Source organism: Nesoenas mayeri, assembly GCF_963082525.1.
Source record: "Nesoenas mayeri genome assembly, chromosome: 1".
Lineage (NCBI taxonomy): Eukaryota > Metazoa > Chordata > Aves > Columbiformes > Columbidae > Nesoenas > Nesoenas mayeri.
The window spans coordinates 132,005,802-132,022,415 of record NC_137541.1 but is presented as its reverse complement, the minus strand read 5'-3'; positions in this window follow the sequence as shown (position 1 = coordinate 132,022,415).

Sequence of the window (16,614 nt, the reverse complement as noted above, 5' to 3'; positions counted from 1 at the left end):
TGTAAAGACAATCTCATATAGACTTGTCAAGTTAGACAAGAAAAGACAAGACCAAGAAAATGAGGATTTTACTGTTCAAGATTTTAAGCTAATGTGCTAATCACACCAACTCCCCCTCTAATTCCTTCCTCTTCAGTAGAGTGACTGGCTAAGTGATAGAATGAGGCAAGTTTCCCAAATGGTCACACATTCACCTGAAAGAAAGTTTCATTTACTGTATGTTTTATGTTAGATACAAGTAAGTTTCTGTTACAAGGATCCTCCAGAGTTCCTGTGATGAAAGAGTCCAAGATTATATGTTACTTCTCCTGCTCACCCCAAGTACTCACGATACTCTGAGATGTGCATGTACATGAACTCCTGCTATACAGCGCACAAAAAGAGAATGAATTTTGAGGCAGGAAAAAAAAAAAAAAAGAAAAGCAGCACCATGTCTATGAGTACCAATATCAAGCTTGTTCCACAGAAACACACTATGAAAATATAGATTAATTCCCGTCTTCATTCCTCACCTAAAAATTAAATCAAATAGACAAAGCATCTCCATCTGTACTGAAGTCAAAAGCAGGACACAGGCAACGGTGAAAGATGGGCCCAGGTGATGTACTTCTCAACCCTGTTGGTGAGGGAGGAGGCTTGAGCAAAAGCACAGTCATCCAGTGCATTAATATCTGATGGTTGGTGTTGTAGGCAGGGATTTGGCTTCTATGACCACAAGACCTCTGGAACAAGGGCTACTAAGTAAGAATGGGATCATTTGGCAAAATGGTACATGAAAATTGTTACCAAAACTCTAGTGAGAAGGATTTTAAACTAGATATGCTGGGATAGAGTTACCATAACCTGAGAGATGTGAACAAGGGAGCAAGTGGTGGAGCAGATGTGCAGAGAACAGCAGGACAGGGAGTCTGTCACCCTGTAAACACAAAACAACTCCAGGCCCATATCAAATACCTCTAAGCCAGTGCACACAGCATGGAGAACAAATAGGAAGAACGAAATCTGAAGCTATGCACAAACTTCTATGGCCTCAATGAGATCACAAAGACACAGTACAACTGGAGAGCTGCGAGGGAAGGATACAGGTTCTTTAACAAAGGGTAGGCAGGAACAGAGGAGAAGTTCTCCAGGTAAATGGGAGGATTGAATGCATGGAGCTTTACCGTAGGGTGGTTGATGAAGATCTTGAGAGCTTATGGGTAAGAATTAGAGGACAAGCCTGCAGAGGTGATGCTGTAGTAGATGTCTGCTACAGATCTAATCATAAAGAGGAGGCAGATTAAGCCTTTTCTAGGCAGCTGGAGAAAGCCTCACAACCGCAGGAACTGTCTCTCATGGGTAACTATAACCACCCTGTTGGACAGTCAATACAACTGGGAAGAAGTGATTCAGATTTCTGAGACAAATAGAAGGCAATGTGTGTGATCAATGAAATGGCTGTCATACCTGCCACTCAAAGAGAAACTTCTACACAATGGCAAGGGCAGACTTGACTGGAGTCACCATGAGACTGAGGAGTTAAAGATACTGAGAGGAATTAGCAAAATCAACAACAGTATTACAGTCATGGAAATCAAAGAGCAGATTTTAGCTTCTGCAGGGAGTCACTTGGCACGATCCCATAGGAGACTGCCTAGGAGGGCAAAGGGACCCAGGAGAGCTGGCTGATGTTCAAGGTCAGCCTTGTCAGAACACAAGAACAGTTCATCCCACTTTGCAGAAAGTCAAGCAAGCACAGCAGTAGACTGGCACAGATAAACCAGGAGAGTTCCTGACTGAGTTCAGGCACAAAAGGGAAGGACACAGGATCTGAAAGCAGGATCAGCTACTTGGGAAAAATATAAAGCCACTGTCTGCATAGGCAGCAAGAGAGTCAGTAATGTTTAGCCGGAATTCAAACTAGTAGGGAGATGAAGTTACAAGAAGAGCTTCTATATGCACACTGCCTTTTTTTCATCAGTATTCACTAGTAGGTCTCGATTACCAGACAAGAATAAGTGCTTATATATTGATCAGTCCTTTCTGGAGCCTTTCATAACGAAAATACTATCATCCATGACCTCTCATTTGCTACATGCCAACACACAGCACACAGTCTTGTCACTGACACCTAAAAACCAACCCTGACTTAATGTTTTTGTATAAAATTTGTTTCTAAAAGTAAGGTCATTGGATAAACTCAACTTTTATGCACATAAAAGCATGGCCAAGATAGTTTCCAATACTAAATTGCATATTTGTTAAAAGCATTTCACAGTTGTAATGAGGTGGCCTGTATCTGCCAACCTATTTCTCAACAGACACATGCAATTTAATGATTTGAATAGTTTTCCATGCTGCCTCCCATCATATAACCAACAACAGAGCCATGCTCACACTGGCAATTCACCAGTGCAGTGATCTGAACCAGTCAGCCAGAAAGGTCAGGCAAGACTGAAAATAGCCTCATCCAGCAATCAATTTTATTCCATCTTTTGGTTGAGTATTGGTAAGTTCTGGAAAGCAACTGTCATCATCTCCTTTGCTAAATTCTGATGTGTCCAGTAAATCACCAGGCTATCAGATATGTGAAGAATTGAGTATGTAGTCCATCATGTCCAGTCCCATTGGGAAGGTACACTGAATGGGAAATTATCTGCTTTAAAAAGATATCAATACCCTTATTGCTAGGTTAAAAGTAGATAATGATTTTTCAGGAAATTGTTGAAGAATTAGCAATTCTTATTCAAACCTCTCCATCAAACACAGGAAAAAGGGGAAAACTTTCTGTACGTAGAAAGTAACATTATTGCAGACCTTATTTTTTGCTACTTCTGCAGTGACTAGTATGCCACTGGTAAAAGAATCCTCTTTCTGTGATTAATTTGTATTAACAAAACTTGTTTGATAGTGCATTTATGTCAGATTTGCCCCATTACTGGTTTTCTTTTCCTACACCATTCTATATTGATTAACTAGTATCACTGTAATATTTTTTTTTACATACATAAGCTTTTAGAAAACATGCTAAAAACTGAAAGGCACCAGTCTTTCTTTTCTTAATACATACTTGCCTGGTGTGTGTTCTAAAACTTAGTCCCAGAATACAGAAAGCATGGAGCTATTGCAACCTTGATTCAGACAGTGACACTGACAAAGCATAATAAAATTTTCCAAATGGACAAGTGCATCCCATGTTAAATACTCTATATCATGACATTTGTTTTTATTACTAATACATCAGACAATATGCATAGCAGAGAGAAATCATGCCAAAAGAACACCAGATGTGCAAATCAAAGATTTGTACCAACACATATTTCTGACAAGGACCCAAGATTTTGTGGACATGAGGAGAAAAAATCAGGTTTTAACTTCTTGTCAATTCTGAAATATCATTGACCAAATATAATCCCTTCCCACTCATCTTCAGATATAATTAGTTTTTTTGAGTTTTGTTGTGTTTTGATTGACACATTGTGATACCAATTCAAGCTTCAAAGAAGAATGCTACAAAAAAATAATAGTAATAAGAAACTCTCTCACATTTCCTTCCCTTCTTTCCAGAGAATAAAGCATTATGCCACACAGAATGCTTGAAATGACACAAGTTGAACTCGAAATGGAAGAAAAATTACACATTGGCCTTCTGAACATGGATAGATTTCAACTCTCCAATTTCCTTTAAGTGTTTTGTCTCAGATGTCTGACCAATCCTTTAAGTATCGGTTCTGTTGTGTAAGTGGATGGCTCTGACCCTTGGGAAGAACATGAAGTCCTACTTTCTGAAAATTGCTCATACCGATAACATTTCTATCGTGAATACAAACTTGTCCAGATGAGAAAGGTGTAGAGTGTGTTAACAAATGTAAAAATATCCAAATACAATACCCCAAGGAGTGAGGAAGAAATATCCACCATCAAAATAATAGTAGTCTCAGGGAAAAATTAGGGTTGCCATGACCTTGCTGTACCCCTACCATTTCCTTGTCATCTGAGGATTCATTTTAGGTTTACACATTTTCTTACATGCTTGACATCTTGTTCATTTTTCTGAGCTGCATCTGAAATTCTTATATGTGTATTTCACAAGTGCTCATAACATGTTCCTTGTTGTCTTTATTTTCCCTGAAATCAATTTTAATTCAAATCCCCAGGTAGCATTCTTTAAATGAAGAATAGTAACTATTAGAGTACTGCTTGTAGCTTGGGCATTTTTACTATCATCCCATACTTTTACTTTCACATGCTGCATTTTTATTCTAGCATCAAAGGTAGTTCATTCTACTTCTAACTGCTTGTTAGTTGTATTTTCTAGAAACACAATTTGTATTCCACAAGAAATGTTACACCACATAATTGTATATAGCCAAGCAAAAGTTAAAAGTAGATTGCGAGTTCGCGGCTGAGGAAAACATGCAGGCCGACTCAATGTGAGTGATAAAGCATGATTCAACTTTATTGCCCGGGATAGCGCGTATTTATACCAAACACCATAATTATGCATACTTGTCTCTATCTAATAGGATTAGCACTAAAAGGTTACATTTACTTACTCCACCTACTTGGGTTTAGCTAACTATGCGCATTCTGCTTTCCTTCCTCTGACTCTTATCTCTTCTCAAAGACATTTCCCAGTCTTCTGGCTCTTCAAAGACATTCCCCAATCATTCCCCAATCTTCTGGTTCTTATCTCTTCAAGACATGCAGACCCTGCCTTAGTCAGTAGTTTTCCATTTCCCCCTTCCACCCGGCCTAGTAGTCAAGCTAACTAAGGCCTACTTATGTCAGCTAGAATGGGCTCTGCTCGTACAGTGGACTCATGGACTCATGTCCATGCTCCTTGAGCCAATTCCTGACAGTAGATAACAGTCACCTGGTCATTAGATATGTGCTGCCACAACTACACAAACTAAAAAAAACAAAGAAAGAAAACCTGCAGACAGGCCAAGACTTGACCTGAGATCCATGTTCTTAGCTTACCATAAAGCTTGTGGCCTGCTAGCACTGACAACACCACCCCGTTCACCAGAGGATGAGGTTCACTGTATAATTTTATGTTAACTTAAAAGAAAAGCTTAAAGTTCTTTATTATTACCATGTTCATCACTATGTTAGCAGTTACCAGCCTATCTAACTACACAATATTATTACTACTGTAAGTTAATAACAAAGACATACAAATTCTGGCTGAAAAAAAAAATCCCACTTGGAATATCTTACATTTCCTAGCGTTCTTGAGAAACAGCAATCCCAATTACATTATCAGTATAGTAGAACATCAGTAAAGCCATGAGAACTAAAATAACCTGCAGCATGGATTTTTTTTTTCCTATCTCCTATGGAGACACCTGTGTCATATACTGAGATCTCCACAAAGACCAGCAGGTATATAAAACAAACAGTTACTGTTCTTTCAAAAATGTTTATCATTATTAAAAATTAAGTCAATGCTACGTCCATTTAAAAGATCTTTACCAAACATAACTAAGACTTAGCCGGGTGAAGAATTCTTGCAGTACAAGAAAGCTTAACACAAGAACTGTTCCAAATTCAATTAACACTTGCAGAGGGCTCAAAGCTACATTTTCAAACAGTAGGTTTGCATTGAACAAATTAAGCTGAAGAACTTAAAATTGCAACTATATTAAACTTTAATTTCAACTGTACTCATTTGTATTAAAATTTTATTTGTAGCCATTATTTTCTCCAGGATAGTGTATTTCGCATGTTCAGCCATTAACATGTGCATTCTCCTTTGTAGATTCACTGTAATATCTCAGAGCATCCAGAAACTCAATTACCTGGGCCTTAAAAATACACTCTAATATGGATCTAGTGATTTTTTTTCTAGAAAAAACTAACCATTCTGTCCTGGTTTTGTTAAAAACAAGACCAGTTCTCTTTTAGTGATTTTTTTCTTTCAGCTAAGTTCTTCTAGGTGGCTGTACTCTTCTGAGTTTTAGCCTGCATATTTTTCCTAGGATGCTGTATTCAGTGCTGATAAGAGACCAAAGAAATGCTGAAGCAGCTCATGTTTAGATTTATTACTATGGTAGCCAAGAAAGACTGATAAGATTTCCTATGTTACGTCGTGAGAGGGGCGTGTTTGAGGAGGGGTGGATGGAACAGGTGACTAGAACTGACCAACTGAGGATCAACTGAGTATTCCATCCCATAATCATCATACCCCCTATATAAGAGGGTGATGACAAGGGTCAAGCTGTCTTCAACCATGGCCGGCATCTAGAGAGGACCTTGTTGGTCTGTCTGAAATCTGGAAGGCCTCAGGCCCTGCATCCCTGCAACCAGGTTCCAGTTTGCTGTGAAGTCCCGCCCATGACTTCCGGGGGCCTGAGCTGCACCTGCTGGAGCCGCCAGCTCCGCACACCCAGCTCTGCTGCTGGAGTGACGCCAACTCCACATCGAGTATTTGAGATTGGTTTTGTATATTTTGTATGTATTCTCTATTTATTAGTAGCACTAGAAAAAAAACCTTTAAAACCTCCCAACTTTAAGTCTAAGTCTCTCTTCCTTCCTATCTTCCTACCATCTTTCCGATCTAAAGAAAAGGGTGGTGGAAGGTGAGGGGGGTAACAGAGAGTGTCTGCCATGGTTTATTGTCGCCTTGCTTTAAACCTTGACACATTCACCATCTGATCAATATCTTTCTGAGCACCAGGGCCCATGAACATGAGGCTGCTAATAGCTGTCTGAGGACCTCATCCACTTTTCTGATCAGGTGGCTCTATTACAGATACTCACTGCCATGTCACCCTTACCTGTCTTCTCTTTGATCCTCACCCATAAGCTCTCACATAGCTTCTCATCCATCCCCAGGCAGAGTTCCATATGTTCCATCTTCTCATATAAAGGGAAACTCCCCTTCCTTATCTTCCTGGCCTTCCTTTCCTAAAGGCTCCATACCCCATGCAAGCTATCCCACCATGTCTGTATGGTCACAACAAGACTGTGGCCCTGAAATGACATGCAGATTTTAATTCATCATGTTTATTCCCCATGTTGCATGCAAGAGTGCATGCAGTTCAAAGGGGCACCCCAGCACATTGATTTCTCAGAAAGCATCCCCTATCATCTCTAGTTGAAAGTGTTATTTAGAAAATCCTAATACAAAAAATTTTGAGACTACATCAGTGTCCAAATGGAAGTCAAAAATTTTGAACCAATGTCATACTATTGATTTTATGGAGAGAATACAGTCTCACATGTGCAGGAAGTCCACAGTCACATGTAGTCTGACTCATCTACTTAGAATAAGTCATGATTTTCTGGATTTTAGTTAAAGTAAAACCTAGGGCTTTTCATTGCCATGAGTAGCTGACTATAGAGTAAAGTTAGGCTTCCCTATTTTCCACCCAACCAACTTACAGAATCTTCTCTGCTTCACTGTTTCAGTAGTAGTTTCTGCACCTCCTCTTAAGAAAGGAATGTTTTTTTAATTCCCTCAGCTGACAACACCATAAGGCCTTGCTTTCTACTTTTACAGAAAATATTTTCCCAAGGAAACTATGTCATAAAAAGCAGAGCAGCAATTACTAGGTATCAGGTTCAGACAACTAATTTCTACTTGTAGACAGTCCTCTGCTTAGTATTTTAGTTTCATTTATGGATAATCTTAGGGAAGAATAAGTTTTTGCACCAATTTTGTGTTTGGTTTCTCTGTTTGGTATCAAGTAGTTCAAATTTAAGATCTAGGTTCTTAAAAATTGAGTGAAATCCAGTTAGGTGCTGCAGAACCCGTACTTTTCAACTGATGAACTCAAATCTCTTCCTAAGCAAAGAAAACAAACAAACCAACCAACCAACCCATACAACCACCCAGAAACCATGCTATTTTCTTTTGTAAGGCTTGAAAACTGTAGGGGATAAAATAGGAGCAATAATACCCATTTAACTGTATAAATAAAATATACTATAAAGCATTAAGTGTCATTATTTTAATTGACTAGCAGAGTGATTAATCTTCCTCTAGATAGAATCTCCTGTGAGACAGATATTCCCTCCTTAACAAATATGATGCTATCAATGTGGACATATGAAATACGAGATCTGGCAAGAAACAATAATGGAGTGCTTTATAATTAATTAATATATACCCTTACATTTGATGTATAAGAGCCAGAACTACTCAGTTGTTCTTCAAAGATCTCTCACAGGACAACGCTTTTGTAACATCCAAGTATGTTTTATGGTAAGCATTAATTTATATTGGCAGGAAGGTTTGGAAGAAAGCCATTTGTCAGGTTTTCAAATACAGGCATACATCTATGATACTATAGCAGCAGGTATGTAAAAGAGCAATTTGGGTGTAGGAATTAAGTGATCCTTCTGGAGTTTTTGTTTTCCTAACACTCATTCAACGACAACAATCAAGACTGCCTATGGATCTCATTAGCATTTAAACTAAATTCCCTTATAGTTTAACTTATAACTGCTTAGCATTAAATCATATAATTTTTGAATCTGGAATGTAACTCTATGTTAATTTCTCTCTTATAAAAGTTATTATGGAACTAGATGATCTTTAAGGTCCCTTCCAATCCCAACTGTTCTATGATTCTAAATCCATGCAGAAAATCCTCAAGAACTCTTATTAAATCCAGCACACAGAAGTGAGAATTAACTTGTTTAGCAGATCTGCAGATTTTTATTCTACAAATTGGTTCAAAGGCAAAAATAAGTGTTTAGTGTCTTATTGGTGAAAGTATATCCTTTTGTCAATGTATGCATATTCAGAACTTGGGAGAAAATTACCTAAAAAAAAAAAAAACACCCTACCATTCCACTGTTAGATACAGTAGCCAAATTCCTATTTAATAATTTTTGACTTGTCAGGTTTCCTTGACTTGCTTATTTATGTCTTCCAGGGTTTGCCTAGCTTCAAAACCATTATATTTTAACTCAACAGCCAAGAATCCCAGACAGTCGCACATTAAGAACAGTGCAACAAAAGGATTTACTTTTGTTTCTGCAACTAACATTTAATCATTCCTTCTTTGAGACCCAAGGATACAGGATTCATGAGAAGGAAACAAAACTGAAAGCATGAAACTGATATGAAAGTATAACAGGGGTGGATTTAAGGCAACAATATGTAAAATATTACATTGATGAGGGACCTTATTTAAGAGGTCCCTAAATACAGTTCAGCTCCAATTTGGTTTGCCAGTAATTTCCCTAATTTAATTAGCCACCAATAAGAATTTTAAGTTCATGAAGATTTAATTGAGTAAGGCTTTTGAATAATGTTGAGCTTTTCAATTTATGCATAACAAATGTGAAATATAATTTCAGCTGTTCATACCTTTCCCTGTCCCTAACCAATTTTTATTTTTAAAAGGTAAGAATTCTTGCTATATGTTAATACACATATATGTACTTAATAAATTTGCTCATAACATTCCCTGTCTTTTTCACAATTGTGTTGCCAGCTTCCAACTGGGATTAACATGTGTTTTGCAACCTGGGACTTATTACCCAGTCAGGCAATGGCACAGTTTCAGATTCTTAGGCAACAGTAATCTTGCAGCCGGAAAGTTGCTTGTGGTATGTAGTATGGTCACCTCCACCACCACACAGAAGGAAGATAATATGTAGTGGAAGGTACGTAAAAAGAAAATAAATTGCTGTGTCTGCTGTAGCGAGAAAGCAAAAGCAATCAATAACTCTAAAAATAGGAGATCAAGATTAGCATTTTAAACTGGCTTGCAATTCCTGTTTATTTTCATGCAGTTCCCTCCCTTTTTCCCCGACACACATGGAGGTAAAAGAAATTGAGATCTTTAGAAATTTAGGCTAATATTAAATCCAGTGTTAGTCTCAAGATTCAAAGTTTTAACATTATAATTAATAGCTATCAATCCCACAGAACATTTCCTTTTCAAAAGACTACCAGCTTCATTCAGGAAATACTTATATTGTGCTCTATCTAATAATTTAACATTTTAAAAACAGAAGTTTGAAATGACATATGATTTTAGAGCACACTAAGGATGATTTAAAAATTCTCTGAGGAACAAACTTTATACTTATGACTGTTTAACCATGTCACGGAGGCATCCCGAGGTTAGTTTAAGGGACAACAGGGTCCAAAACAAATTTTATTAAACCGGTGAGAAACAGGGTCTTAACACTCCAAAAGTGACTTAAAGACAGGTTCGGATATCAGTTGAGGAAAGCTATTACGGGGCAGCAACTAATACAACAGGGGGTCCACAGGGTGCATGCACATGGCCTCACCCAAAACAATGGCGGAGCCATCTCTGAGTCCAGGAGGAATACACACTTACCCGAACACGGTGCAGGATTATTTTAAAAGAGACACACATACTCGTAGTGAGTATGGAAAGTTAGTACACTCACGATTGTGTGAGGGTAAATTTATAATACATTCACAATCCTGCGAGAGTTAATTTACTTACACGTGCAAATGTGCATGGAATATTACACGTGCTTATGTGGAAGCACGGGAGGAAAATACACTCGCGATTGTGTGAGGAAATAATTTATACACGTGCTCATATTGAGCACAGAAAGTTACACGTGCATATGTGCACGGAAAGTATAAATATACTTGCAATCCTGCGAGGAGAAGTTTTACTCACACCCGTGGCGGCAAGGCAAGCGGAGTCTCCATCCCGAGGAGGGGGGCTCTCGGCGGCAGCATCTTGCTCATGCTCCGAGAGACCCGCGACAATGGGCGGAGTCTCAACGAGAGTCCCGTTTTTTATATTGGCTGATCAGATCTGACTGTAGGCATTCCAGAAGCTTCTCTGCACCCCCGCACTGGCTGTGGGTGCCCCTGAAGCCTCCAAACATCCCCCACACTGGCCGCAGGTGCTCAGCGGCTCACTGGCGCCTCGGCACTCCCTTCTCCTAATGGCCCTGGCCAGAGTGCTCTGGGGCCAAACAAAAAAACTGTTAGCCTCAAACAGCAGGGAGAGAGAGAGATGTGCCTACTCTTTCCATACTGAAAGAGGGAGAGGGAGAGAGGGGGGTTTGCATCCTGCCACAAACACAGTGCAAGATCGTGAAATTAGAAATGGAAGATTCAAATGTGAATTTTAAAGTATCTATTAAAAATATGTACATTTAGATCCTGACTCAATACAGCGAATGTGTTTCAACTTGAGCTCGAAATTAGTTTGTATTATTGTGACAGAGTCCCCAGACAGACACCCTATGAAATCATGTATGGAAGACTGGGAATAAAGCATTTAAGAGTCAAATTCCCAAATTTGATTGCATATAGTATCACAGCCGATCTTTACATGGTAGCCATAGCAGGGAAAAATAAAGCATTATCTTTTCTAGACTCTCTGGCAGGTGCACTTTGCCCCCTACTTCACCCCCACCTTCTTCTACAACAACAGAAATTTCTTGACTGTCTTGGACCAATGGACACCACAATGTGACTCTAGTCATGACCACACCTCAAACAGGTGCTGACCATCATGTACCCACTCAGACTGAGTAACTGTGGTCACATACACCCCTCAGCTGAGGGACAGGAGAGGCAAGACCCCTTGGTCAACAGACAGGGCCCTTAGCCAACGAAACACCTTGGTCAAGAGAAGTTTCTAGACCACTGACCACATATGACCACAGAAGGTCAGATTCAACCTAGGGTATAAATGGGGCCATGCCAAAGACTCCATTTGAGTTGGTCCTCTTCAGAGCAGCAGGACTGCAGTTGGGGATTCTCCTCTTAGGTTGGGATGCCGCCTAAGGAAACTTCCTTGAGGATTAAGTGTCTTACTGGTCAGTTATTGTGCCTTCTGGGATGCCCTTGAAAGTCCTTATTTTGAGTGAGCAGGCATTTTGAATCATCATTCCTGTGTGCTGATGTGCAGTAATAAGACCCCAGCCGGTATCCTGAATCTGTGGTTTACTAAATGTTATCAGTGTTGAATAATTTGGATAAACCCCATTTCTAGTTGGTTTTCTCCTAAGTAATTTTGGTTAGAATAAAGTTTGCTTTGAGTTTATGATCTGTCTGGCTTGGTTCTGGTGTGCCTCTATGACAGACTCATAATTTTTCTGCCTTTAATAATTATGTAATGAGGGCAAGCATTTAACCAGCTCTCGGAGAGCTGCAGTTAAAGGGTATGGAGAATATCAGCATAAAGCCAGGTATGTGCACCCAAAACTACAGAGGACCTTAACCAAGGAACTCAGAGGAGAATCATATGAGTTAGTAAGATACATTATCAGTGAAAAACAAGTAGTTTTGCAGTATTATAAGGCTGTGACTAGAAAGTTCAACTTGAGACCACACAGAAAAACTGTGTTCTGTTCTTTCCACAAGCCAACACCATTCTGTGAAAAGGAAGCCCAAGGTGCCTGGTACATTTTCCAACAGATACATCTTGTTTAAGTAATAAAAGACAGTAAGTTCAAAGTAGCAACAGATGCTAGCCATAATGCTACAGTAGTTACAGAGGATTACAAGTGGAACCTCAGAAATGTGGCTATTTTATCCTAAAGTTACATTATTCCAACAGGTCAAAAACAAGAAGATCAGCGTTACTTTTCATCTCATGATAAAACTGGCAAGTCTTGTTCACCTCTGCAGGTACAGTCAACTGTAAAGTTGTGGTTGAGAAAGTTTCTCTCATTTTGTAGTCATCTTCTGTACTGTACTATTGGACACTACTAGAGATACAGGCCAAAATCTTGCTCTAGTCTGAATAATGAGATTAAAAGACTCAACATTGCATGACCTAAGGCTTAAATCCAACAACAACAACAACTACTACAATGAAAGAGAAAAAATATGGAAGTCCAAAGGCTTTGTCACTGTGTGCACTAATATTCAATTTATCTAAAGGAATATAACAGCCAAAGAGGTTTACAGGCTAAGGATTACCGCTTCCTTAGAGAAGGCATGCATTCCCCATCCATGCTATGATATGGGTCTAACCTTATTAACCAGCTAGGCTGAAAGTTTCAGTAATTTGCAAGTGACATAGGTAAAAGCCCAGCATGCCAAGCCAGCTCTTATTAACAGTTGGCCATTGGATATTCAATGATATATCAAAGAAAACTTGGTAAGCAATGGATAATGTTTTTTGCATTTTACAGAAGAACACACTTTTTGTTCCTGCTGGTTTATTCAGATTGAAGTTTAGCTTCTGGGGAGGGCACAAAGTCTGTGATGTGTTTCAGAAGAGACATTTGAATTTCTTCTGCAATTCCTCATATTGAATAAGGTATGCTGAACACCTTCTTTGAAATCCACTTATTGTCTCCTTCAGTAAAGAGCTGGTAATAAGAGATGCCACACTTCCCTTTCATACTACATCTGAAAGTGTTACTACTAGCGCTGCACAAAGAGAAATGAATAAATATTGATGGAAGGCTTTTTTCTCTCTTTAATGAGACTTACAACCTTTTGTCCCTTGCTTTATGAAAACAAATTCAGTGTGCCGACTACAGGGCAAAATGAGAGAATCCTCACATTGGGAAAGGTGAAAAGCAACATCTTTTTCTGGTGTGATGATAATGGGCAGCACAAAACAAATGTGTTTCCTTCATCTTTAACTGTTCAATTACTCAATTAATCATGTTAACATCTTCAGTGGATGAGTTTTGAGCAAAATGCTACTTTATTACATTCAGAAAATATCTGATCAAATTCCAGTTCTATTTTATATTGCTCTGCAAAATAAATCTGAATTTATTAAGCTTGTCTGATTCTGGAACTTTCATACAGGGACAGGAATACACTCAGCTTGGCTGATAGATTTTCCTATACCCAGATGCTATCACCTAAGCAGTGCCGAGACACTACAGCTTTTGTGTGTATTCTTCTGAAGGACAGTGGGCCTGAACAGGTTCGATAGAACCTGATGTACTGAAGACTATCAAGGGAGCCCATTCACTGTAAGCAAAGCAGAGCAGAAGACAGCTGCTACTTTTTCTTTGTGAGATTCAGAGAAAATACTGCAAAGCATACAGCAAAACCAGGCAAAGTATAAAGTGCTAGTTCAGGACTAGCCACTTGTTATATTACAAGGTCATTTCCCCTCTGTCTTCTCCTTTTAAAATGAGGAAAAAAAAATCATTTGGGAAAGAACACAGACATTTTTGTGACTTCAGGTGCTCTAGAAATGCAAACATAGCAACTTTGAAAAGTCATTGCTGTATTTAAACTGTGACAAAGTGATGAGGTTAGTCCTACAGGGGATAGAGTCACATGAACATGAAGCTGAAGAGCTTCACAAAATTCCAAGAGAGAATGATTTAAAAATATATCTATTTACAAAACAAACCCTGTATAAGAAACTTGGGTAAAATAGGAGAATTCAAATGAATATCAGGAATGCAAACATGAAAACAAACTTTATTTCAAAATATATTTACTTAATATCAAGTAGAAGGCTAAACAGTTGGGTTAAAAAAAAATGCTATTTTATAGATTAAGGAGTCAAATTAGCAGTCTCATAGATAGGAGTAAAAGCAGACAACATTTTTAAGTGACATGGCATAACATCATAACAAAGGTGAATGTCATCCTGAAGTCCAGAGCGAGGTATTGTATCAAGAAGTACAGAAAAAGTACAAAGTAGGAACAGCAAATTTTAAATTGAGGCAATTCAAGTATACTAATGGCAGGAGGAGCAAAAAGCAAGAAAATAACATTAAAAAAAAAAAAATCAGCGATAAAGAAGACAAATGAGTATGAACAAAACAGAAAGTAGGCTGCACAGAGAAAACCAAGGTGGGGGAAGGGTGCAGGGAGGGAGTGTGTGTGGAAGGAATAAAAATAAACTAAAACAAACAAACAAAAAAAATCAACAAAACACAAGATAAGGTGATCATGACGATAAAGTAAAAAAATGACAGCATGATGTTGCTACTGTCAATAAAATAAGCACTTTATGCTCATCACTATTATTTTAAAAATAATCTACCACCTTCCTCCACTTCCTTCTTTCCAACTTTTGTAGTACTAAGTTACACCTGAATAATTTTTATTTTTGAGATAGTAAAATTTTGTCCCTCTGACACTGGTCTAAGATTTTAAATGTAAAATATATTGCCCATATTCTGTTCTGTTTAGTCATCTCTTGAGAAACAGTCTGCAAAGGCGCCATGTGGTAGACCTAGATTGAGTAAACTGCTGCAGAATTACAGAGTCAGAAGCTTTGCTCAATGACTTATTCTCTTGCTCTCTGTTCTAAAATATTTCACTGCCCACAGATGCTTCCTTCTAACAGATGTATCTGAGGGGAATGAAACTGCAAGTGGAAAAAAATAGTTTAAAATGTACTTTGCATCTGTGATTATAATTAGATTTGCACATGTAGAGATCTAAATATGATGCATATGTCTTTGCATTTCTACTCCCACGTATATGCCCATGATAGTAGTCAACCTTCACAGAATGTGTGTGTGATGAGCATGTGTAGCATTTGTCAAATGCTCTGGAGTTTAGCTAAATGAGACTTCCTAAGAACAGGCCCAAGAAGAAAGAATCTCTAAAATGTTTTAAGGATGCTCACCCGATGTACCAAGTTATTTTCATCTAACATAGTTTGTTTTTTCAGTTGTCTGTTGATTGAATTGAAGAAAAAATGTTCATGGATGATTAGCCATTCTTCAGTGCAAAACAAAGCAGCTAAGAGCTTAAAGTCCTAGTAGTGAAAGATCAGATATGAAAATGACAAGTTCATTGCTTTAATCCCTTTAATTTCTCTGCTAGAGAGGGTGACAAAAAGGTTATAGTCAGGCCTTTCCAGCTTCCATCATCCATCTGTTTTGCTTTCTTTTTTTTTTCCCCTCCCATTTCAACTTATAAATTACGCTACAAGCATATATTTTTAAGCCAGAGACCCACCAAAAATGGCACTACAAAGATGGATTAAAAAAAAAAAAAAACAACTTTCAGCTAAGTACAGCTGTACCATATCATGAATTTATCTCCAAAGTGGGTTGTTCTTAAAGTCAACAATAATATTTCCATATGAACATCCCCCATTGAAGACACCTGGATGATGTTCTTCTGCCCAGAGTCAGTTTTATGTGCATAGATGTGGTTCCTATATATTTCTAGCCAAACTGAATCCAGGATCAAACACTTGAGGAATTTTTTTTTCTCCTCCCTTGTTACATTTTTTTCCTAAGGCTTAGTCACACTGCTATAGGTAAGAACTCATATTGAAGAGTTCATCTGAGTGTGTGTGCTCATGTGAAAGCAGACAACAGCACAACTGGATCTCAGCACAAATGCTAAACCTTCTAAATCCAGCTGATTCTAAAATGGCACCACTTGGGCATCCCACTGTTCTCATCACAAGAATTTCAATATGTACCTAAAAACCAGTGCATAACTATTTCTTGCATCTGATCCAAACAGCAATGCTGTTTGGTTTTTTTTAATGTACATTTTATAACCTAACTGTGCAAATTCACACAACCTAGAAACGTACCCTTGCAAATACAGTTAAGTACTGGCATTCATACTGTACTTTCATGGGAGCAAGTACTACACCAACTAGACAGTGGTCTGCATAATAAAATCCCATCACATTTAGTTGAGCCACAGTAGACATGAAAAAGATTTTGCTGAAGGTTATGTACTAGCATAAAGGTCTGAAAATTTTGATAACA